Source organism: Balaenoptera physalus (genome assembly GCF_965194825.1).
Source record: "Balaenoptera physalus genome assembly, chromosome: 20".
NCBI lineage: Eukaryota > Metazoa > Chordata > Mammalia > Artiodactyla > Balaenopteridae > Balaenoptera > Balaenoptera physalus.
In genome coordinates, this window is record NC_138901.1 from 472,310 (window position 1) to 497,225 (window position 24,916).

Below are 24,916 nucleotides of genomic sequence, written 5' to 3' on the forward strand. Positions count from 1 at the left end.
GCCAGCGACCGGGGGCGGGCCGGAGGGTGCTGGCACGGAGGGACGCAGGTCCTTCAGGATGGCTGCCGGGGTGGGGTGGGGGGTGAAGGAGGCTCGGCGGAGAGAAGCTGGGGGAGAACCGTCGGATCCCCATGAGTGTGAGGAAGGAACCACGGAAGAGCGCAAAACCCACACGAAGGGAGCTACAAGTTAGAAGGCGTTAGGGGCGGAGGGGTCTATGAAGAGCCCAAGGAAAGGGCCATGGGAGAAAGACCCAGCCTTGAAGACCCCCGAGCCCAGAAAGCCCGGGCCATCTCACGACCACCCCGGCCAAGCAGGGGCGCGTCTACCTCTCCCACCTCCCCCTCCTGCTCCCTCTCTCCAAAGCTGCAGCCTGAGGCGGGAGGGCAGCGGCGGGGACCAGCCGCACCCTTTGGAGGCGCCGCCGGGCTTCCCGCCGCAGCAGAGCTGAGCTAGCGGCGGGCGGCTGCTGCCATTTTGCATCACGTCGGAAGGCTGGGCCGTCGTTTGGGACTGGACAGTCCAGTCACTGCCGGGGAGCTTGGTGTCACTGAGAGACCCGAAGAGCCACGGAGGCTGCCCAAGGGCCCGTCTCAGGCCAAGGGAAGGACCAGCCCCACTGACGCAGCACAGAGGGGACGGACGGCAGCTGCACGATCACATGCCGCAGGTATATGCGTTCAGGGGGCTTGAGGTTAAAAACCAGGAACTCCCATTTTCGGGCAATGCTTTGAGGAGGAAAGAATAAGGGATAAATGCCCCATTCTGCCCACTCCTTGAGAGCCAGTTTCTCCATCCCGAGCCAGCACCTGCCGTGGCGGAGATGAGAACAAGATAAGGCCCTCCGTGTGCGGGGACTTCGCAGGCTGAGGTCCGGCCTTCCAAGCAGCGGGAAGAGAAGAGGACCTGGCTGGGTGGTCCGGAGGGAGCGTCGAGCCTGCGCTGGCGCGGGGACCAGCAGAGGTGGGGGCTTGGGGGCCGCTGTCCTCCTTGAAGGCCCGGCTCTGGGTCAGGGCGTCTCCGGCCCCCGTGGCTCTTCCCCTTGGCCATCCGCTGGATCCCACCCCCAACCCCGGGGCCTGGGCCGGGACCAGGGCTCCATTTCCTCTCTTCGTTTTTCCTAGCCACCCCCTCTCCCGCGGCTCCGTGAATCAAACGATGTGAGATTCAACTCCCGGCTGGAGAGACACCCACTTAGGCGAGCTCTCTGAGGGCTTCATTAGATGACTCACCACGGAGTTCCCAAGCGGTTCCCTCATCCGGAGAATGGGATCGCAGCAACGCTCCCTCGTGGGCTGGCTCTGGGGACTAGGGAGCTGACACGGGTAAAGACTGGGGGCGCTGGATAAGGGAGCTGGGCCCGGCTTAGGGGCTGGCAGATGACGGGGACCATCATTTCTATCTCACGTGCCTGCCTGACGAACGCGTGCCGGGCACGAACAGGCGTGCGAAGCTCAGAGACCGTAAGCGTCAGAGCAGGACAAACGGCGACCACGACGGTCAGGACAGCTGCCGTCCACTGCGCACCCACACCTCCTCTGACACCTTCCTCGCCAAGTCGCGCTATTAGTCTCAGGCTGCAGCCGCGGTGATCGCCCAGCTCCTGAGCGACAGAGGCGAGATTCAAACCTAGGTGTGTCCAAGCGCAGACCCCGCTTCTCCCCCGTCAGCGACGGACACCAGCCTCTCGTCCATTTAAAAAGTTCTGCACCCTCCTTCAACCACGCGGAGGTGGGTTCCCGAGCAACCTTGTCTGAGCCTGGGAGCCTCTGTCCTTCTGGCCTGTGACTTCCTCACTCGCAGCCCCGCCACCAGCCACGAGCCACAGACACACCCTTCCCTCGGCCCCAAGTCACACACCGGCTGTGTGGCACGTCAGGGACCTTGGGAGCAGAGGAGACGCACCAGCCCACTAGCAGACGTCTGGCCAGCCCCAAGCCCCGACTTCCACCCCGACAGAAACAGATTTTTATCTCACAGCGTCTGTGGAAACCAAAATCGCCTTTAGAAAAGGCAGGGAGACTTGCATACTTCCTTCTTCCGTTAGATCCCGCTGAAACAGAGTGGCAACGGGGGTTGCAGACTACATAATTCAGTGGCACGATGTCTTCATTGATGGTAATCAGAAGCCCGCCCGCGTGGCCGTCTCCACCTGCTCACGCAGCTACCGGTGCCATAAAAGCCAGCGAGAAACGAAAAACAATTTTGTACCCTGTGTCTTAATACGTGTAGACAGGAAAAAGGTTCAGACTTGATCTAATTCTGGCGACACTGGCCATCCATCAGATTCAGACGGAAAGAGCCTGCAGGGAGAGCTGACCCAGGGTTTTCTCCTTCCTCAGCGTCACCTAACGGACACTCTGCCTCCCCAGTTCCCGCAGGCTGATGGTTACTGGGCCAGGACTCTGTACCAGACACTGTTCATAGCAGCTACACGTAATTCACAACCACCCTCGCGCTGGGCACTGTTATTAAAACGGGGATGTTTAATACGAGTAACTTGTGCGTACGGTTATGCGTCGTCGATGAGGCAACACACGTGACCAGGTTAAAACGGGGACCCCGCCTGGCGCAGCGCGAGCGCACAGAGTTCACCCTAACCGGGGTCGTCATCCCCGCTTCACAGAGGAGGGGGGTGGCGGCCAAGCCATTCGCCCAAGTTCACCCAGCTAGGGACGGAGGGAGCCGGGATCTGAGCCCCCAGTCCGGCCGTGTTCTCTGCCAGCCCAAACCACCCCTCCCTCGCCTCTCAGCCTGGTTCTCGTGAGCTGCACAGGGGCGTCTCCAGACTGCTGAGCTCACCACCTGGGAAACTGTCTCTGCCGGGCAGCGCAGATTCCTCGCTGTCAACGTGCCTAGGCTCTTGCCTACGGTAAGAGGGCTGAGCGTTTCAGGTCCTTTTCTCCTTGGCCTTTGTACCACTCAGGTGGACGGACAAACCAGATATTTTCTGTATAAAACAGTGATTATGGAGGAGGGGAAGGAGGCAGCTGAGTGTCCCTGCTGGACACTGCAGGTTATTCTTGGCTACACCCAGCCCCCTCCATGCTTAGAACCAGTGTCTAGCGAGACACTGCTTTTTCTGCTGATGCTTCCTTCTGGGAGAAGGGAGAAAGGAGGGGGTGGGCGGAGAGCGGGGAGGAAAAGCAGTCTGGCTTCGGAGAAGCTACCCGGCCGCACTCGGCGGCCAGCTCGGAGCCCCCCCGCAGGCACGCCTCTCCGGAGAGCAGTGCTGCGGCGGGAGGACCCTGGCGGGACAGTCGACGTGGCCCGGCTGGGCGACACAGCACCGGGGTGCGCCTCTGGCAACACCCGCTGCTGGTACGGCTTCCCTGTCCGCAGCACAATGTACGATACCTCAGGATATGATAGTGAGGACGCCAGTGGTCCAAGCCGCCCCGCCCTCCTTCCCCCCGCGGCCCTGCCGCCCCCCACGCAGCCCAGCCTGGCCGCCTTGCGCCCCGGGCACGGGGTCATGCAAAGAGCCGGACGGGTTGCTGCAGGTCCAGGAGGGGACCCCACGAGCCCAGCGTCCCAGGCCCCCCAGTGTCAGCGCGGAAGGACAGCGCAGCCACTTGGGGGCGAGCGCCTTGGACCAGACGGGCAAGGAGAGAAAAGCGCAGAAGAGGCTGACGTGTTTCTCGAGGAGCTCGTTCTCAGCACGAGGCTTCCTGTTTCCCTCTCCACCCCCGGGGACTTAAGGCGAAACAGTGTCTAGGACGCCCCGAGGCCCCGGCGGCCTGCCCCGGAGCACCTCTCCCGTGAGCGCACACAGGCGGCCAGGGCCAAGGCCCGCCCTCCCTCCACGCAGGTCCCGGACGGTGGCCCGGTGGCCCCTGCAGGATCGGCGCTGAGCCCACAAGTCTGGGCTCCAGACACACCTCGTGACTCTCTAGAGAGGAAGTCGAGGTGCCGACTGTGCTTCTGGAGAGACTTCAGTGTTTCCTGACGGCACGACGGAACCGAAGGCCTGGGGAGGGACCTCAGGGCCCCCAGGGCCCCCAGGAGCGGGCTGGTGACACGGTGGAGAGGCGAGCTTTGCTGCTCTGCACGCTTCCCGGCCGGCAGCCCCACCTCACGGGCCCCAGGGCCGCGGGGCCCGGAGGAGCCTGGAAAACGAGCACAAAGCAGGCCAAGCGCGCCCCGCGGCCTGATGCCTCATTTCGTCACCCACTGAGGCCGCCTGGACACCCAGCGGGGCCCTGGGCCAGGTGGTCTGGCTTCCGGCCCCCGGCCACTGGCTCAGCCCCTGAGAGTCCCACCGACGACGCAGGAAGGGGTGTTTCTTTCCCGAGTGGCTGTGAGGGCTCCATAACACAGAGTAGGTCACGGGCTCTTGGCAAACGCTCATCTCCATTCCTTGACCCAGAAAGGAGGCAAGACTGGCCCCCGAGGCGGCTGACCCCAGGGCGGGAGCACCAGGGGAGGGAGCTTGTGTGCATCTCACTTTAAAACCAGCCTCACAACTGAACAAGGCAGAGACCAGGGTGGGACTCTGCAGGGTCGGAAGCACAGAAACCTCCAGAACTGCTAAGAGAGGAAAGTGCCTGCTCTCCAAGAGGTCAGGGCAGGACCTGAGATGGGGATGGGGAAGGGGTCCCCAGGGCCTCTCCCAGATTCCCAGGGCACGTCAGGACCCGACGGGACACAGCCCCAGGCCTCCATGCCAGCAGGCCTACCCGTCAGTGTCACCCGGGGAGTTTTAAAGAAATCCCAATGATGCTGCTTTGCTTCCAAGACCAATGACTGCCAGCCCTCTGTTGGGGCTGAAGGAGTGGGGGGGCGATGAGGCATCAGTATTCTTTAAAAATCCCAAGTGATTCTAATGTGTAACCAAGGTTGAGAGCCACTCGCTAACTGGGGGACCCTCCCGAGCCTGGAGATGCACAGAGCCCACGCTCACGGTTTGATTCATTCACTCTGGACCAGGGCCGAGCCACCCAACGTGGCAGCCGCTAGCCACATGTGTGTCTCGAGCACCTGAAACGCGCGTGGCAGGTCCAAGTCGAGATGTTAGTACAAATACACACTGGATTCCTAAGACTTAGCATGAGGAAAGAACGTAAAATATCTCATTAATGATTTGTAAAAACATAGGTGCCATGGCAAAATGGTATATTGTGCTAAAAAATACATTCGTTTTACCTATGTCTTTATACTTTTTTAATGTTTCCTTAGAGAATTTTAAATTACATTATGTGGCTCACATTATATTTCTATTGGACAGTGCGTGTCTAGAGACTACCTAATTCAAATTGTATTTTCTATAGTTCTGTTTGTAACTTTGTTACCTCTGCGTTTTTCATAATAATTTTCCTTAAACTGCACCTCATGGTTCCATTTATATAACATTCTTGAAATGACAAAAATAAAGAAATGGAAGAGCAACACGCGGGAACCTTGCGGTGTGGAATGTCCTGCATCTCGACTGCATCCCTGTCAACACCCTGGCTGTGCTACAATTCTGCAACATGTTACTATCGGGGGAAACTGGGTGAAGGGTACATGGGCACTCTCTGTATGATCTCTTACAACTGCATGTGAATCTACAACTTATCTAAAAAATACAAGTTTAATTAGAAAAAAACAATCTCACCTCTGAAACAGTATCTTTCATACTCTGCGCGAGAGTACTAACTGGTTTATCCTTCTGGAAAGCAATCTGGCAACATGCACTGAGCATTAAGCATTTCACTTCTCTTGGTCCCAACAAGTCTACTTCTGGGAATTGCCGCTAAGGAAACAGACAAAGATACACAAAGATGTTGTCTGTAACAGCAAAATGCTAAAAACCACCAAAACGGTTTTCTGAAAGGAAGGCGTTATTTATATGAACTATGCTTTATCCACTCAATCTACCATTACGTAGTCATTGCTGTGAAATGTTAAATGAAAAAAAAGTGAGACACAAAGTATCAGTGGTTTGCTGATTTGTAAAAACAAAAAAAAATCTGTTAACGTGGGATGATGAAAGCAAAAATATATGTAGTGGCTGTTTTGATCACAAGATTATGGGTGAATTTGTCTTTTAAAAAAAATTTATTTATTTTTATTTTTGGCTGCGTTGGGTCTTTGTTGCTACGCACGGGCTTTCTCTAGTTGTGGCGAGCAGGGCTACTCTTCGTGGCGGTGGGTGGGCTTCTCATTGCGGTGGCTTCTCTTGTTGCAAAGCATGAGCTCTAGGTGCGCGGGCTTCAGTAGTTGTGGCACACGGGCTCAGTAGTTGTGGCTCGTGGGCTCTAGAGCGCAGGCTCAATAGTTGTGGCACACAGGCTTAGCTGCTCTGAGGCATGTGGGATCTTCCCGGACCAGGGCTCGAACCCATGTCCCCTGCATTGGCAGGCGGATTCTTAACCACTGTGCCACCAGGGAAGCCCAAATTTGTCTTTCTACTTTATTGTCCCTTTTCCCTGATTTTGTTGAATAAATGGCACCACATTTTCCCTTAAATGACATAATGATCTTTTCCCTTTTTAAATTAGCTCTCTTCCTGCCGCTAAGGGACAATGCCCCACCAGGGAAGGAGGCGGGCGGCTGACTGCCCCCTGCTGGCTGACCGTGCGCTGCATCCTGCAGCACTGAGAAGTGGAAACACAGCTGGGACAGACGACCAATTATGGGCAGATTCAGGGCCCCACTCCTGCCTCAAAGCCTCTCAGAGAATCATGGCCTGTTAAGAGGATAGAAAGAAGAGTCTGAAACTTCATAGCTTCTGCGAACTCCGGCAAGATACTTAAGCTTTCTCAGCCTCATTCAGTAAAGATATAAAATGGTGACAACAATATAATGCCTGTAAGTGGGGTGACTGAGAAATGAAATGGTGCAGGAGCACAGTGACCTAGGCGATGGGTTCTGTTTGACTACCTAATGCCGAATTCTTTTCCAAAGCAGTTGTACCAAGTTACACTCCCACCTGCAGTGTGTAAGAGCTCTCATAGCTTCGTATTCTCAGCAACATTTGGTATTGTCAGATTTCTTAATTTTTGTCGGTCCCAGTGGGAATAAAATGGTATCTCATTGTCAAATTAACTCACATTTCCATGATGACTAATGATATGCGGTATCTTATCAAGTCTAGTCACAGTCTTGTTCCCATTTCTATGAGATGTCTGTTCGTGTCTTTTTCCCATTTATTTTTCTATTGAGTTCTTCACCTTTTTCCTTATTAATTTACAGGAGCTCTTGAAAGAGTCTGGATATTGATCCTTTGTCATATTTATATGCTAAGACATTTTCTCACAGTCTGAAGCTTTTCTTTTCATTTTCTTTATGGTATCTTCTGAGAAGTCCTTAAATATATTCAAACATACTATTATTCATTTTTGTATGATGATCTTGCATTTAGCAGCTGTGCTGAACAAAAATTCTCCTGGATTTTCTATAAAATGAATGATCATATAGTTTGTGAATATTAACAGTTTTGTAGTTTTTCATTCCAATTCTTATAGTTCCCACTTCTTTTTCTTATCTTGGTGTACTGGTCAAGTAACTCTAGGACATAGAAGGGATGGTAGAGACCTACTCAACTGATTTGAAAGAGAATGATTCTAACATTCTACCATCAAGTCAGATATTGTTGACAGTATAGCTTAGGATAAAGAAGTCCTCTTCTGTTGCTAGTTTTCTGCAAGGTTGTTTTTTTTTTGTTTTTGTTTTAACAATCATACTGACTTTTATTATCTTTTCTACATTTTTGACGTTTATTTTCCTCCTTTAATCTGTTGAGATAAATTACATGAATAGATTTCCTAATGTTAAACTATTCTTGCATTATTAGTGTAAATCTTGCTTTTGTTGTGATATATATGTATGTATATATATACGTGTGTGTATAACACATTTATATATAATACAGTTTAACATTATATTTATAACATTTGTATGTATATTCATAAATGAAATTGACCTATACTTTTCCCCCAAAGTCCTGTTTCGTTTTGTCATCAAGGTTATATTAGAAATACAATGAGAAACCATTACACAGATGCTAGAACGGCTAAAATCAAAAAGAGAGACAATACTAAGTGTTGACAAAGATCTGGAGCAACTGGAGCTCTCATGCATTGCTGGTGGGAATGCAAAATGGCACCATTACTTTAGAAGTTCTTATAAAGTTAAACATGTCTTTGCCACACAACCCGGCAATTCCACTCCTAGGTGGGACTACTAGAGAAATGAAAACTATGGTCATGTAAAGGCTTTCATTTGAATATTCATAGAAGACTTATTCATAATAGCCCCAAACTAGAACCAACCCACTGTCCATAACTGGTGAATGGATGAACAAACCATGGTATGTCCATACAATAGCAATAAAAAGGAATAAATTACTGATACATATGACACGGATGAATCTCAAAATGCATTATAAGCTAAAGAGTCCCGACACAAAAAACTACGTATTGTATGATTCCCTTTAGATGAAATTGTAGAAAAGGTAAAACTATAGGAACAAAAAGCAGGTTGGTGATGGTAGCTCCTTGGTTATTTTAAACACACTGGACTTGCTTTACAGACTTTTTCGCATGGTTCTATGATCAAGTTCAAGTTCTACAGTTGAGATGCTGATGTCCCCATTTGCTGTCTGTGCTAACTCGCCTCAAGGTAACCCACGTCCTCGAGTGGTTTGTAGTTTCTATTGTGAGCTCATCTTCAGCAGGGCTTTTTTCCCTGTGGGAATCCTATGCACTCTGGGTCGTGGACAAGCCCTGGAAAGCAGTTTTGAATTTGATTCCGCTGGGTGAGTCAGCGGTTCTATCAGCCCAGGACCTATTTTTACATTAAATTTTAGTTCAGGATTTCTCCCCTTTGGGGGTGTTGTAAATTTAGACTTTGTACCTATGGGTAGCTCAGTCTTTGCCCTTAGGCTTCTTGAAGGAAACATTTTCCCCCCCACCTAGAGCATCTGAACAGAGTTAATGTCCTGGCAGCTTTCTTGCACTGGAGGTTAGCAGCCTGCCCATGGAGAGGTCCCAGGGACAACCTCTGGCCTTGTCAGCGCCCAATGTCACATCTCCCTGTCCCTGGGTGGGCGTTAAGATTCTAGACTTGAGTTCCTATGACCATATCTGGGTCCAATATCCCCAGTCCTCCTCGGTGTCAGTTTACATGCTCAAGACTCTGAGTGTGAGTTCCTTGAAGACTTCTGTCTTTCTTATGAGTCAACTATGTATTTAAAAATCTGCCTAAGTGCTGGTCATTGGATGGGTATATGTTAGCTGGGCTAGCTCTGTTGCCAAAACTGGAAGTCTCTAATTCGGTACCTGCTTTTCATCCCTCTCGCTCTCCTGGGGTTGGGGTGGGGGGCGGTTACCAAAAGTTCTAACATGCCCACCCAGCATTATGGAGCCAGGGAGAGGAGGAAAGACTGTTTCTTTCTACTTTTCTGAATTTCCCAACGTGCTGTAACAAGCACAAATTATTTTTCCAATTGGAATGTGTATGTGTGCCTGTAAACTTTCATTTAAAAGTTAGCAAAGGATGACCTATATATAAAGAAAAAATACATTTTAAACCAGAGCAACTTCCTGGCAGAGGGGGGCTGGCAGTGACTCCCCACCCCCGTCCCCAAAGACAGCCGTCCCTGCTCCTTCCTGGGGCATGATCCAGCCTGCCTCAGGCTTCTGCAATGTTCTATTTTTGTTTTCATTATTTAACTGTGTCCCAAATACACGCCTAAGTGGAGTGCTTGGTTCCATAGCTTAATGGTCAGCTGACCTCCGTCTGCAAACGCCCAAGTCATACTGAGCGCGGCAGGCCATCAACGGGGCCCTGGGGCATCTTCCCGAGGTCAATTTCAGTCCAAGGCTGAAGACCACGGAGGGGCTGGGGCTGCCCAGGGGAGACCCAGGAGGGGGTGAAGCAGGTGGCACACGCCAGGAAGGGGACGGTGCTGGGGACAGAGCACGCAGACGCGTGGGCAGCGTCCGCCTGCAGCTTGCCTTCGGGAGCTACGTGGCTTGTGGGGCTGGAGGCCGGCTGTGTTCTCACACCCCTCCTGGCTTGCTTAGGATTTGCAGCTCAGCTCCTGGCCCGACTGGCTAGGAGCCGCACTGAGAACCACCTTTTGGAGGACTAAGGGGTTTGAATTCTTCTTCCTCATCTCCTTTCTTAATTATTTAATTGCTAGACCTTTCTGGTGATCTCAACGGTATCTTCCAACCATCCAACCCCACAAAGGTTACACACTCGGGAGCCTGGAACACAACGGGGTGTGACGTTGACCCTCCAGCATTAAAGATGTTTCACTAAATGCTTTCATACGAGGCTGGGACCTCATGAGCTCCCTCCGTCAAGCGGAGGAAGACGCCGTTACGGAAGGCGTGCTCCATTCTGCAAGTGAGAAAACAGGCTGCGAGAGGTGTCCTGCCCAGGGAGGCTGCGTCAGGACATGAACTTGCGTCTTCTGGGGTACAGGCCTCTGTCTGTGTTCACCCTGTTCTCCTCACAAAGAGGCAAGATGCTCTTCCCAGGCAGACCCAGAACAGAGCCCCAGACTCCCCAGTGCGAGCCCCAGGATGCGGGCTCAGGGGGCACGCTGAGCTGATCCAGGCTGGGTCAGCCCCTCCCTGGGGTAGGCGTGGCCCTGAGGCTGCTCTCCCGCTGCCCCCGCCCTGGACCGGCCTCAGCCCCCTCCGCGGCCCTGCCCGCGTCCAGTGCGCTGCCCTGGGGCCCTCAGAGGATGAGTGGTCCTCGCCCTTCCCACAACAGCACATTCATCAGGAGGCAGACAGACGTTCCAATCTGGAGGGGAGGGAGAGGAAGGGGAGGAAATCCATAACCAGGAATGACGTCTCTATATTGTGCCTCCCATGCTTTATTTCCCTCGGCAAAGGCAGGACAAGAAAAAAATGCTGGCGGCGGTTTGATACTAACTGATCTTGACGTCGGGTGAACCCAGGGGTTCTCCCTTAATGGCCAGCCATCGCCGGCTGGCACTCGGGTTTAAATGGGCTCTCAGTCAACACGCACGGGCCACCCGCGTATCTGAGTTGGACATCCTGGCTTCTCTCTGCTCACAGCGCCGGGGCTGCTCAGCAGGGTCTGAACGCAAGTCGCCAGCTGGCTGGGCTCATCGGGAAAAGGGCCGAGAAAACAGAAGCAGGGTCTCCCAAACCCATCTTTCCTGCAGACATGAAAATGCCTGCCTTGGGCTCAAACACCTTCACAGCTGAGCTGAAATCCAAGTGGTACGAACAGCATTGTCAGCCAGTAACACTTTAGTCTGAATCGGTACAGCCTTGTCCTCAATGGGGACAGTCATAGGGTCTAAGGAGTGCAGGAGGTGATCCAGGCAGAGGGCCCAGCCCACACCTGGCCCTGACATGAGCTGCTCTTAAAGCCAGGCTCTGGCCTTGGCCCTCTGGCGCCCAACTTGTCTGGCATCAACTGTTTTGCCAACTGTGTGCTCTCACCTGGACCTTTCAGCTGACCCCGCAGGCCTTCCACCTTCTCATCTGGGGATCTGAGAGAATACTTCTTGGTACAGGTGCTAAGATGATGAAATACGGTAGTGCAGGTAGGGCTGGGACGGCTCCTAGCACATGCCAGCTGCCCCCCTGAAGCTTCTGGAAGTTTCCCGTGGGGGGGCTGGCTGAGGAGAGGGCATCGGAGTGCTTGGAGGTCCGGAGCAATGTGCCGTAGGAAGGTTTCAGGGAGGCGGCTGAAGGTGCAGAAGGCAGAGTGGGTCCCACGTGCCTACGACGGCTCTCAGAGCTGGGGCTCAGAGGGGGGTGCCAGGCCCAGCCTCTACCCTCACTGAACCGAGTCCAGTGCTACTAAGCCCACAGCCTGGGGCCCTTTTCTTTGCATCCTCGGGGGCAATCACTGCCCCCAGAGCAAAGGAAGCAGGAGAGGTGGAAGGACCTTCCTGCTGCAAGTTCACAGCCCGGGCTTTGCCCCAAGAAGTTACAAAAGCCAAGCATTCCTCACTCACATTTGCTCTGGGTCCAAATCCCAGCTCTATCACTAACAGCTGTGTGACCTTGGGCAAGTCACTTCACCTCTCTGGACCTTAGTTTCTGCATCTCTAAAGGGAGGATAAAAATGGAACCCTCTTGACGGAGCCGTGTGAAGATTGCGGAAGGTGTAGTCACTCACCTAGCACTGTGCCCAGCACCCAGGAGCCCCTCCAGCTGGGTTTGCTCCCATTATAATTACATCCTGGTTCTTTTTTTTTTTTTAATTTTTATTGGAGTATAGTTGATTTACAATGTTGTGTTAGTTTCAAGTGTACAGAAAAGTGAATAAGTTACGCATACACATATAGCCATTCTTTTTCAGATTCTTTTCCCATATAGGCCATTACAGAGTACTGAGTAGAGTTCCCTGTGCTGTACAACAGGTTCTTACGAGTTATCTATTTTATATATAGTAGTGTGTATATGTCAATCCCAATCTTCCAATTTATCCCTCCCCCGCTTACCCCCTGGTAACCGTAAGTTTGTTTTCTACATCTGTAACTAATTCTGTTTTGTAGATAAGTTCATTTGTACCCTTTTTTTAGATTCCACATATAAGCGATATCACAGGATATTTGTCTTTCTCTGTCTGATTTACTTCACACAGTATGACAATCTCTAGCTCCATCCACGCTGCTGCAAGTGGCATTATTTTGTTCTTTTTTATGACTGAGCAGTATTCCACTGTATATATGTACCACATCTTCTTTATCCATTCCTCTGTTGATGGACATTCAGGTTGCTTCCACGTCTTGGCTATTGTAAATAGTGCTGCAATGAACATTGGGGTGCACATATCTTTTTGAATTATGGTTTTCTCTGGATATATGCCCAGGAGTGGGATTGCTGGATTATATGGTAGCTCTATTTTTAGTTTTTTAAGGAACCTCCATTACATCATGGTTCTACCAACACACACCTGTGTGGGGCTGGGGGGGATTGTGGGGGGTGGCACAAGAATTCCTTCTGCAGATTTTTGCATCTGAAGGTGAGTAGGATTCCTGCCACAAATGCTCTAGACTGGTGAAGCCCAAAAAGGGGCTCCAGCCACCCCCTTAACTCCTATGGCTGCAAGGGCTTCACTTGAAACAAGGGCCCCAGATCTTGACCTGGGGTTGGACAACCAGCAGACCTGGCAGGTGGAAGGAAGGAGAGTGGGGTTGGGTGCCAGGATCCCTCCTGCCCCAAATCAGCAGGTCCCTTCGAGCAGCCGGAACAGGTGACCAAGGCAAGGAGGGAGGGCGGGAAAGAAGCTGGTGTTTGTGGATTTCTGCCTTGGCCAGCAGTGTTCCAGGTGTTTCTCTACACAACAACCTTCGTCCCCCAGTGATTCTGTGAACACCGCCCTGATGTCCCCTGCTCACAGGCGTGGGAACCAAGGCTCAGAGAGGACACAGCGCTGGCCTGAGGTCACACAGACAGTGACCAGTGGGGGTGGCCTCTGGGCCCGGCTTCTGAGATCACAAAGCTGCTGGTGGCCCCAAATTACCACCCAGACAGGAGTCGTGTCCAGGGGGGTCAGGCCATGGGGTCCAGGTTGTCAGGGTTAAGATCTAGGAGAGGGACTTCCCTGGTGGTCCAGTGGTTAAGACTCCGCGCTTCCACCGCAGGCATAGGTTCGATCCCCGGTCGGGGAACTAAGATCCTGCCAAAAAAAGATCTAGAAGAAAGGTCGAGATCACTGCTACAGGGCACTGCAAGGCCAGAGGTGGTCTCAGGGTGGAGCTGGAGTTCAAGGTGGGTGGGGAGAGCGATTAGGCTGTCCTGATGCAGAAGGTTAAAAAAAAAAGACCTTGTCCATGCACAGAGCAATCCCACCCACCTTCTCCAGGAGACAACACCCCCTCCAGGAAATAGGTGGGGGCCCTCCTGACCACATCACTCACAGCCCATCCCCTGAGCTCCATCAAAAACACACCTCGTGCCCTGGAAGGATGAAGCTGGCCTCGGTGCTGTGCATCCACCAGCCCCAGAGCACGTGCCACTCTCCTGCAGAGCAAGGTGAGGCTGGCCGAGGCATCTTGGGCCTCTGGGATGAAGAGGTGAAGTGAAGGTCACCCATCAGGGAGCAACCACCTATTTTGAGACCAAGTGAGATTTACACCAGAAGTCACCTGCCTCCCAGGGCAATGGCTGGGGATGGGTGGGCGGGGGTGTCTGGATATATCACCCCCAGGGAAGGCACTGCCGGAAAGCACGCCAACACGTACTGCCCATGAGTGCCAGGACGGTGCTCCTAGCACCATGCTCAGTGGGGCCTCTGTTTGGAAGGCAAGCCATGCTGAGCCGGGTACAGAGTCAGGACCCAGAAACACAGTGACGCTCCTGTGAGCCTGAAGCCCCCGACCTTGGCTCCACACGAGCACTGGAAGAGAAGAGGCTGGCGGTCAGGAGTGCAGAGCCCCTGAGCTCAAGTTCTGGTTCTGTCACCAAGCAGCTGTGTGGCCTTGGACAAGCTGCTTCACTGTCTGAGCCCCTGTGTGATCATAAAATATGGGTAGCCAGAGTTCGAAAGGTTTTTGAGAAAATAAGTTTTGGAGAAAATGTGGGGAAATCGGAACCCTCATACATTGCTGGTGGGAATGTAAAATGGTGCAGCCGCTGTGGAAAACAGTTTGGTAATACCTCAATAAGTGAGACAGAGAATTACCATATGTCCCAGCAATTCTATTCCTAGGGATACACCTCAAAGAATTGAAAACATATACTTGTACATGAATGTTCATAGCAGCATTATTCATAATAGCCAAAAGGTGGAAATGACACAAATGTCCATCAACTGATGAATGGATAAACAAAATGCAGTATATCCACATGATGGAATATTATTCAACCGTAGAAAGGAAACAAGCCCTGATCCATGCTATGACATGGATGAACCTTAAAAATATAATGCTAAGTGAAAGAAGCCAGACACAAAAGGCCACATATTGTGGGAATCCATTTATATGAAATGTCCCAAATAGGTAAACACACAGAAACAGAAAGCAGGTAAGTGGTTGCCAGGGCCTTAGGGAGGAGAGAGTGGGAGTGACTTACTGGGTGGGTTTCCTTTTGGGGGGATGGAAACGTTCTGGAACTAGATAGTGGTGATGGTTGCTCAACATTTGAAAGTACTAAACGCCACTGAATTCTGTATTTTAAGATGGTTAAAATGGTAGATTTTTTTGTTATGTGTATTTTACCACAATAAAACCCCCTACAGATTGCATCTATTTATATTAAAGACAATGATTCACCACAATGTAAGGAGCGTATACCAAAAGTGTGTGCACATGAGCAATTATGGGGGGGGATGTTGCCGGGGGGGATTAGAGGAGACCCCAGGGACAGAACTCCAGGACTTGCCTTTAGGTCTGGTAACTGACCCGGAGAGGGGCCGTGATCAGCACCGGCAAAACAGGCTCCGTGGGGCAAGGCAGACCTGTGAAGGGCAGAGGAAACACTGGACACTGATTGCAGAGACCAGTGGGAGCGAATGCCGTTCAAAAGCAGGTAGGACGCACCCTGGGGAGCCCCTGGTTTACGGGGCAGGTGAAAAGCAGAAGATGCTGGCGGTGCCGGGGCAAGTCAGCTGACGGAGGAGATGCTGCAGAAGCACAAACTCGGCCTGTAACTGGGGGACGTCTGGGGGGAGGGGACACCCGAGCTGACTCCATTGCATCACCTGGTTCCCATCCGGAGAAGAGTTTTGGTTTTAAATGAAGGGAAGAAGGGAATTTTGGAAGAGTCAAACCCCGAGCCCAGGGACTTGTTTACATTTTCCCTGTACAAATTCCAAGGGTCTCAAAAAGCATGTCGGGCTCCTTGGGCTCAAACCCTGCTCCACCATTTATGCACTCTGTGACTCTGGGCAAGTTACCTGACCTCTCTGTGCCTCAGCTCTTCACCTATAAAATGTGGTTAACGACAATAACCTCACTGCGTTGCTTGGCAGATAAGGCGGGTGGTGCACGCAGCCCGGGAGACCCAGGCTCGGACACACCGTAAGAGCTACTGTCACGTATCCACTCCCTTTACGCTTGACCGTGGCTTTGGGGCCAGGGTCACCGACAAGGTCGCCTATAAGGTCCCACTGGCTTCCTTCTTTCCCAGCCACAGACCTCTGCAGAATCTCTTTCAGGCGTCACCGAGAGGGTGGTGGGCTCCGAGTCCACGGGGCCAGGAAGACAAAGCAAGTGACCCCCACATGTGGAGCACCGTGGGCTGCTGCCCGATGTCGGCACGATGTCTGTCGTCTCCATTTAATTTTATCACCACGCCACCCGATGTGGAACCGCTCTCCCCTTCGTGTTAGAATTAAGGAAGCTGGGCTCCAAGAAGTAAGATAACTGGCCCAAGGTTACACGGGGCGATCGAGCTCCCAGCCCCCACTGCCCACTCTGGGGGATGAGGTGGTGAAGAGCCTGGAGTCGCAGCTCCCGCCGGCGCTGACCCGCCGAGCCCGACGCCCGGTCAGCAAAACAGACGTGACCGTGACCGTAAGGTGCACCTCCTACGGATCAGGCGGCGCGAGGCTCAGGCAAGACCTCGCGCTCATAAGCGCCCAGGCGACATCAATTCCACTGTTACCTGTACTACCATCGAGGGGGCGGCTCCTCATAGAGGGAAGGCGGCCCAGGGACCTGCGCCCCCCAGGGGCCTGTCCTGCTGCCCGGCTCATCCTCTCAGGACCCCAGAGGGTGCGGGTGCCCCCTCCCGGGCCTCGGCTCTCTCACCGGGTCAGGATCTCCCCTCCCGCCAAGCTGCAGAGAGGAGAGCGCCTGCAGCTCTGCTGGAAACCCTGCTGGGCGAGCGATTCGACACTGGCTTATTCCAGGGGGTCCCGGCTTCCCCACTACTCAGGGCCAGGCTGGCTGCGGGCTCCTGCCCAGGCGAGAGCGGCCCCTCCCGGCGACCTCTGCCCCCGGGGCCTCGGTGTCCAACCTCGGGCACACGTCGGGGCCCTGGCGCACTGTCTCCCTCCGAGAAGGGCTCCCGGAAGCCCCGACTCTGGAGCAGGAAGGCCTTTGGCAGCATCCCGGCTGGGCTGGGGTCCAGGCAGCCTGGGCTTGGACTCTGGGGACGTGGGGACGCCCCCAACATCAGGCGACAACTCCAACGGGGGCAAGTTTGCCCAAGACAACACCAGGGCTGCTCTTGCCAACTCAGATTCTGCCCCCTGGAACTACACATGATGGGTCTCATTTCCCAAACGTTCTGCCGTAAAAAGGAACTACTACAGTAGCGGGAAATTAAAACAATAAACAACGAGGGTCATCACAACCGAAGCGCCCCTCCTTCTAAATGCAGCTCTTGAAACGTTCTGTCCCCCCGCCCCTCCAAGCCTTTCCTCTCCCTGCTCAATGCCTGCCTGTGCTTGGGTGCTGGCTTGGGTGGGGGCGTGGTGGCTGGCCCCCTCAGGCACTGGAGAGACCTAGCTTCCACCCCTGCTTTGCCACCATGAGCCACGTGGTTTCAGGCGACTTACTTTACGTGTCCGAGCCTCTGTTTCCCCATCTGTAAAATGGGGATAATAAAGCCCATTGCCCAAGACTGCTGGGGGGGGGTGGATTTAATTAAATGGTGTGACAAGCAGCAGGTACAAATCAGATGCCACAGAAGTGGTGGAAACGACCGTTAGCCACTGTCTTCTGGAAATGTCCAACCTCGGCCTCTTTCCATTTGCCTGACATGTGGGTCTGAGAGAAACTTACCCTCCCTGCTCCTGGGCCCTGGCCTGGCTGCCCACAGCCGCTGCCCTCTCTCCCAGCCCCGCTCCCTCTGCCCCAGGAGTGGGTCACACACAGCTGACTGGATGCGCTTACTCTCTTTAAGGTCAAACCAGCGTCCTGGGGTTCCCGTGGCCCAGCGTGTGCAGCGGACACACCCGGGGGGACACGTCTGAGGATGGAAGGGCTAAGAGAGCCCGGGTTCTCTGATGAGGAAATCAGAGGACAAGGCCCACTCGGGCTCCAGGACACGCCTGAGGCCTCCCTGATCAACTCCCGCTTCTGCGCGGGCTGCTTTAGCAGAAGGAGCTCCTAGGCTTTGGGCCCTGAGACCTGGGTTCAAATCTCTGTCTGCCACTTATTAACCGCGTGACCGTGGGTGGAGGCTCAGCCTCTCTGAGCCTCGGGCTTCTCAGCTGTTACGTTTGTTTGCAACCAAAAAAAATTTAGAAAAAAACCCCACTCACCCCTAAAACGCTCCCAACAATGTTGTCATTATCACCCTCATCTCACCAGCGAGGAAACCTGAGAGACCAAGTCGCTTGGTCAAGGCTGCCGGGCAGCGAGCGGTGGAGGGCAGGTGGGAACCCACCAAGGCCACACTCAGCCCCCTCACTCCCTGCCGGGCTCCGGGGGCAAGCCACCCCCCACCCCATCATTTTGATATTTTAAGGCTGCCCTCTGTAGACCACCCGCTAAACCCATGTGGATGCGGCAGGCGGCAGGCGGCTGGGGGGTCGGGAGGGCCAGAGGAGTTGGGGCGCCCCTAAGGCTCACCAGGGAAGCGGCGCCCTCTTCTGGCCGTTGCTTCTCGTGCAACGAGGCGGCCTTCGCTTCCCCCCCCCACACCTCCTTCTCCTCACCGGAGCCCTGGGTCCAGACTTTTTCTCGGACTCAAGGCCCCACTGAGCTCTAGAGCTGGGAGGCCTTCGGAGGTGGTGGCAGGAAGCTCTGCGAGGGAGGGGCTGTGATCTTCCCCCAAGCATCCCTGCCCCTCCGCACGCAGCCGGGGTTCTGGAACGTGCGTGGAGAAAGTGGCTCCTCCCTCCCACCTTTAGCAGATGAGACAGAGTGACCCAGAGAGGAGCGGGGCCTTGCCTAAGGCCACCCAGTAAGAGGAACTGGACTCGACCCATCCCCAGGCCAGGGCGATCCTGCCACAGGCCCCCCGCCCAGAAGACTCGCAGTCGGGCAGCAGAGGCACAGCTGGGCAGGATGTGTCTCTGGGTGGAGGCAGAAAGGGCCATCCACCCACCGGGCACCTTCTTCAAGTGAACCAAAGATTCCATCAGTGAGCGCTGGGACCTGCCTGGAAAGTCGGAGGGCCCGGGACATCCCATCATCCCCAGAAACCGCGGCCCATGGGGACCACGGAGCCACCTCTGACGGCCACCTGCCCAGGAACCAACAGGGAAAACTCACAAAGACGCAGCACGCCCAACGGGGCACATACACTCACCTCCCGAGAGGGGCCTCACTCCCTCCCGAGCACACCGACACCCCCGTGTGCCTGACGGTCCAGAAACGTCCTTCCTGGGGCCTGCCATCACCGCAATCCCCCCCCAGGGAAGACATCCCCGCGCGTCGGCGGGCAAAGGGGACTGAGGGCGGCACTACCAGGGAGGCCGCCTGCCCATCCCATCAGGGCTCCTCTTTTCCCAACTCTCAACTCTCTGCGGTAAGTTTTAAACCCACCTTTCCAGGTAGCAACCTATTTCTGACGTGAGTCACTTGAAAAGCGATTGATTGAGAGTCTCTCATGTAGAGTTTTGGGGGCTTAGCGGTCATAGAGTCTCAGTGAACGCGGCCTGCGGGGACAGCCCCAGGCCCTGCCCCGCCAGAGGGTGGGTCTGGAGCTTCAGGCCCGCTTAGCTCCCACGGAGAGCCAGGCCGGCATCCTTGCAGGAACACGGCAGAGCCTGGCCCCCCCAGGGAGGTGGTGACTCAGAGTGGTGGTCCCTCTCTCTCAGTTCCTGGGGAGGCGGAGGGAGTGGGAGCGTTTAGCTTCCCTCGACCTCCCTCCGGAGATTTGGGCTTTGACCTCACCAGATGGCATTGCTGCAGCTCAGTGAACGGATGTACGAATCCAGAACAAGCGCCTGTGGCTGGGAGAGATGGGAGGCTGCTGCCCGCCGCCTGGCTTCCTGGGGGCACGCGTGCTCGGACAGGGAGGGGGCACGCGTGCTCGGACAGGGAGGGGGCACGCGTGCTCGGACAGGGAGGGGGCACGAGGGGACAAAGGATGACACACGCCTCCCGACAGCACCCCTCCCCAGAGAAACCGAGGCTCAGCGAGGTTCCGGGACTAGTCCAAGGCCACACACAGCTAGTAAGGGACTGAGCTGGGATTGAACCCACTTCTGTGTGGCTCCAAAGTCCCCGTTTTAGTGTCAGACAGCAGAGCGCGGACCACTCAAGTTCATGTCCCCGGGCTAACCCCACACTGCCTAACCCTTCTGGGCTTTGAAACGTGAGGTACGGAAACAATGCTCACCTTAGAGGACGGCTGCGAAGACACGTGGAAAAATGCTTGGGCTGGAGTTTGCACCCAGCGGGCAGTGGGCAGTCTCTGGGGCTCCTGTACACCCAGAGACACAGCTGCCGGCCTTGCGGCGGCCTCGTGGCCCAGGGGGGCCTATCTGACTGTTCCCCACCTCTCCACACCACCTCCTGTCCCTGCGCTTTCTCTTCCTGCTGCTTGCAAGGCCCTTCTGCCCCTTCCAGCCTCTGCCCCGGGGCCCCCTCACCAGCGAGGCCCTGTCCCAGCGCCCCTGGAAGATGGCACGGCCTGCCCACCCCCCCCCTTGACTTTCTCTCTAGCGTCTGCACCACGCAGCCTGCTGGATGCGTTCCTTCTTTAGCACACACGGTGTTCATCTCCCTCTTCAGAACGTTTGCTTCTAAGGGAACAGGATGGGATTCCGTCCATTTTGTCTGTAGCTGTAGCCCCAGCAGTTGTCAGCAGCGGGTGATGCTGGCTCCCAGGGGACAGTTTTGGATGTCACCAAGGGAGGAGGGTGCCCGTGGTATTTAGTGGGTAGAGGCCGGGCATGCTTCCAAACACCCTGTGGTGCACAGGAACCCTCATCCCCCCAAAAGAATACTCTGGCCCCAGACGCCAATAGTGCCACAGTTGTATCCCCATTACTGACAACAGTGGCCAGCCCGTACACAGTAGGTGCTCAATGAATAACTGATGAAGAATGAAGAGGTACTATCACCCTTGTCGCCACCATTGTTATTATTTAAGAACAGAAACGGTTGAGAATAATCTTTAAGAATGGCCATTAGGGGACTTCCCTGGTGGCGGAGTGGTTAAGAATCCACCTACCAGAGGACACGGGTTCGAGCCCTGGTCCGGGAAGATCCCACATGCCACAGAGCAGCTAAGCCCATGCACCACAACTACTGAGCCTGTGCTCTAGAGCCCATGAGCCACAACTACTGAGCCCACGAGCCACAACTACTGAAGCCCGTGCGCCTAGAGCCCGTGCTCCGCAGCAAGAGAAGCCACCGCAATGAGAAGCCCACGCACCGCAACAAAGAGTAGCCCCCGCTCACCACAACTAGAGAAAGCCCGCACGCGGCAATGAAGACCCAACGCAGCCAAAAATAAATAAATAAAATAAATGTATAAATAAATTAATTAATAAAAAAGAATGGCCATCAGGTCGTCCTGGGGAGCCATAACTTCTTGGCTCTGGCTTGCGCTCTGCCCTCAGCAGCGCCTGGACAGGCTACAGACTGGTCACTGCTGGGCCACCATCAGGCGGGGCCAGTCCATGGCTCGGGCCCCGAGGGCCCACGTGATGCTGGCCTGCCCCTCCCGCAGCGGGCCTGCTGGCGCCCCTCAAGCCCCCGCCCGCCAGCACTGGCCCCCACGCCGGGAGGCTCAGGGTCGCATGCCCAGCCGGGCCAGGGGCCACCTCCACGAGCCTTTTAGGTGACCCCAGCCGAACCCTGCACCCCCAGGCCTTCTGAGTGAATTATGCTGTGTTGCTCTTTTCGAGAGAAGGCCATAGGAGGGTGTGGGGATGTGTGAGGAGCCACAGGTGTTGGACCCTCCCCGGCCCAGCTCGGCCCAGCCTCTTGCCTACCTGACAAATTACCCCTGACAGTTTTAAATGGCCAGCGCAGCTATCCCAGGCTCTCCCAAGGCAGAGTGCACCACCTGTAATACGGAATACGTCACACACCACGTGGCCGTGCTCTCACGGGGAAGGGAGGGCAGCGTGAAAAGGAAGGCGCTGGCTCTGCCCCAGCCACAGGACTGGAGGCTTCTATCGGCTCCCTCAGCAGGCCACCCAGCCCACAGTCCCGCTGAGAATTCCCACTGAGGTCCACAACTTTCCTGCCTGCCGCCTGCCCCCGCCCCGTCTCCCCAAGCCCTTCCTTCTCCTGAGGGGCCTCCTTGGGCTCACCGCTGGGCCTTTCTCTGCAGAACCCACAGGCTGGCACATCACCTTCCTCTCCCACTCTCCCCACTTTCTCTTTCCTCCCCCATCTCTCTCCCCTCACAGGTCCTGAAAGCTTTTAAACAAGTCACCGATGCTAAGGTTTAGTAGCTGACTTAACTGGGTACAAGGCCATAGACAAAGGAATGAGTCTCTAATGGTGGAGCGTTAGGCAGCAGACTGCTAGGTTTGGGGGAACAGGATGATATTCGGTGAGCAGGGGTTTTCCTGGTGTTCCTGAGGTCACGTGTAGCTGGCCCCGATTCTGCCAGGGAGGAAGGCTGACCCCAAACCCAGGATGGACTGAAGGAGCAGGTGTGTGCCCAGTGACCACCCGGAACGAGCCAGGATGCCGTGCAGGGCAGGCCCAGGGCACCAAGGGCTAGAAGGTAGGGCTTGGTGGAGACTGGATTCCAACTCTCCCAGCTGCCTTCTGGGCACCCGAGCGCAATCTGTGAGCTACCTGATCAAAGACTCCCACCCCTGCCCTGGCTCTAGGATGGCATGAGGCATCTTGGCGGCACAGGACCCTTTCAATACAACATCCAAGAATCAGGCCGGGGCTGCAGGAAGCAGAGACGACCGGCCGTGGTCATCTGCTACGAGCCCAACACTGACACCTGTGTCCTTGCATTGCACACACCCCTGGCCCCATTGTACAGAGGAGGAAGCTGAGCCTCCAGGACTCGGCCAAGGTCCAACAGTCAGAGAGCCGGCTGCGGCTGGAGCCCATGTTTTCCACCATGACCTAAGGTGGCCTCCTCAGGTCAAGTGTGAACAATTCAGGCAACCTCCCCCTGCATCCCCTCTCCCAACCCAAGTCACGGAACCCCAACTCACAGCCTGAGAATGGCCAAGGTCTCAAAGCCTGCCACCAGCTGGGGGGTGGGTGCGTGCAGCCCACCAGAAGGCCAGGCATCTCACAGCCTGGACGCGTGTGCACAGGGCAGCCCTGGCTCCACCCCGCCCCCGGGGGCACCCGCCGAGTTCCACATGTGAGAGGGAGGCTGAAGTGTGTCGGGGGGTGTCTCAGGCACAGCTACAATTTCCACCCTTTCTAAGCACCCTGGGGACCTGGCCCTGTGACGAGATGTCCCCAGCTACCTCAAGTTGCCAAGTCAGCGGAGAAGTGAGGCAGAGCTAGTGCTTCTCAGGCGGGCGGGGGGCTCCGGAGGGAGCGCTGGCTATGGGGTCAGCAGAGGCTGCTGCCAACCCCGATGCCCATGGTCCTGGGGTGTCCTGGAGCCAGGACATCAGATCCGAGCCGAAGTCCCCCAGTGCCCACCTCCAGGGCAGTCCAGGCTGTTAATTCATCAGACCCTGGGGGTGTGGAGATGAGGGAGTGGGCCTGAGCTGGCCGGAAGGCAGGTCCCATCTTGTGATCCCCGTGGAGCAGTGGCCAGCACTGGTGACAGCCGGAGTGTGACTTCTGTCAAACTAAGACAGGCCCCCACCTGGGGACACTCTCCCGGGTCCTGCTCTCGTCCAGTCACTGATAATTCAGTGCAAAGTGGGTGAATCCTTCCCTTAACGAAAGTCCTCAACCATGAAAAGGGACACCCGTGTGCCTGGCAGGCCCCAGGGGCCAGACGAGAGCCTGTGGCCCCAGCCTGCTCACAGGCACCCCGGTCAGCACTGGAGGGGCTCAGAGCCACCCCCCCCCCCCTCCAAGCCAGGTCCCAGGGAATCATCTCTTCAGTCCTGGGAAGAGGCAGTCTGACTTCATTTAACAATTTGTAGCACACTGCATCTCCATCAATTGCCGAATTAGGATGAGGGCAGAGACAGGTCAAGTAATTAAAATGGGGAGGGGGCTCTGGCGCGACTGGGGAAATACCCTGGTGTGTGCCTGGGGGCTGCCGTCTCACACTCTGCATCTGCCTGCAGGTTCCCCAGCGCCTCCCCGCGTCTCCCCCGCGTCTCCCCCGCCGCCCCCGTGGCCTCCCGCAGGGACACTTCCTCCTAACCCCGCCGGACCGAGCATCCCCGCCAGTCCCACCACCCCCGCGGCCAGGCGGACCCGTCCCGGGCAGGGGGGCCCGCGAGGCTGTCTGACCACCGGCGGAGGGAGGCCACCCGGCAGGCTGCGGTAAGCGGGGCATTCGACCCGCGTAGACGGACAGCCCAGCTCGACAGGTGGGGGTGGGCTTCCCCGCCCGCACTAGCCGGATAATGGCCGCCGGCGCTCTTCGAGTTTGCCGTTGGGAGTCCGCCCTCAGCTTCGGGGTGGGCAGCGCTGCAGCGTCCGCACAGAGGGGGGCGTCATCACCGCCCCTCACATCCCCGAGACAGACAGACAGACGCACGCGCACGCGCACACGCACACTCACGCCCCCAACCCCGCCCCTTCCTCTCCGCGCCCGCCCGGGATGCGCGCACGCGGGCCCTGCGGCCCCCGCCCCGCGGTAACGGCGGCGGCTCGGGGGGAGTTTGTCCGCTGCGGGGCCCACGCGGCGACAGCCGGTCTCCCCCGGTCCTCCCGGCTCCTACCTCGCTGGAGCGGCAGCGCCCCCGGCCCTGGTCAAGCGTCCCTCGCAGGCTCCGCGCGGGGCAGGAGGTACCGCGCGAGACTCCGCGGCGCCCGCCCCGTCCGCCCGCACGAACCGCCCGGCGCCAGTGTCCGCGGCCGCCGCTCGAGCCGCGCGGGGAGTGGGCGGGGCCGGGGCGGGGCCTCACCCCGCACTGCGAGCCGTCGGCGGGCTTGGGGACCCTGAGGACACTGGGTCCACCCGGGAGGTGCGCACGTCTGGGGAAGCACCTTCGCGGGGTTTGCAGGTGGGGAGTCGCGGGC

At 55.9% G+C, this 24,916-nt stretch overlaps 1 protein-coding gene across 1 annotated transcript in view; it reads right to left on the reverse strand.

Annotated features, from left to right (window-relative positions):
• CACNG5 (calcium voltage-gated channel auxiliary subunit gamma 5) overlaps window positions 1–24,697 on the reverse strand; it is a 43,714-nt gene extending 19,017 nt beyond the window's left edge. Inside the window, exon 1 of the mRNA XM_082441940.1 lies at window positions 24,616–24,697. The gene's annotated coding sequence lies outside the window, so the exon portion shown is untranslated. The remainder of the gene's footprint in view (window positions 1–24,615) is intronic.
• Between the last annotated feature and the right edge of the window lie 219 nt (window positions 24,698–24,916).